The sequence below is a fragment of the Eimeria mitis genome, genomic scaffold, assembly GCF_000499745.2.
Source record: "Eimeria mitis Houghton genomic scaffold, Emh_scaff2587, whole genome shotgun sequence".
NCBI classification, from domain to species: Eukaryota; Apicomplexa; class Conoidasida; order Eucoccidiorida; family Eimeriidae; genus Eimeria; species Eimeria mitis.
Window position 1 is genome coordinate 4,884 of NW_013570927.1, and position 209 is coordinate 5,092.

Sequence of the window (209 nt, forward strand, 5' to 3'; positions counted from 1 at the left end):
CGGCTCCAGTAGGCACTTGTCGGTCGGACGCCCATGACTCATTAAGTCGGGGAATCTTAGGTGGAGGCGGGTGAGCTTCACCTTCCAGCCCGCGTGAGGCAATAAACCGCATCTGTTCGAACGTGGATGCAGATTCATGCAGCATGCTGACAAGCCTGGCCTTTGCCTCGTCTGCCTCCTCACTTGGTGGCGAAGCAGCTGGCCTAAGG

The 209-nt window shown here is 58.4% G+C and overlaps 1 protein-coding gene across 1 annotated transcript in view; it reads right to left on the reverse strand.

Annotated features, from left to right (window-relative positions):
- Positions 1 to 209, reverse strand: part of EMH_0055930 (uncharacterized protein) — a gene marked incomplete at both ends in the record, with an annotated part of 2,946 nt that overhangs the window by 2,229 nt on the left and 508 nt on the right. The gene's annotated exons all lie outside the window — the stretch shown is intronic.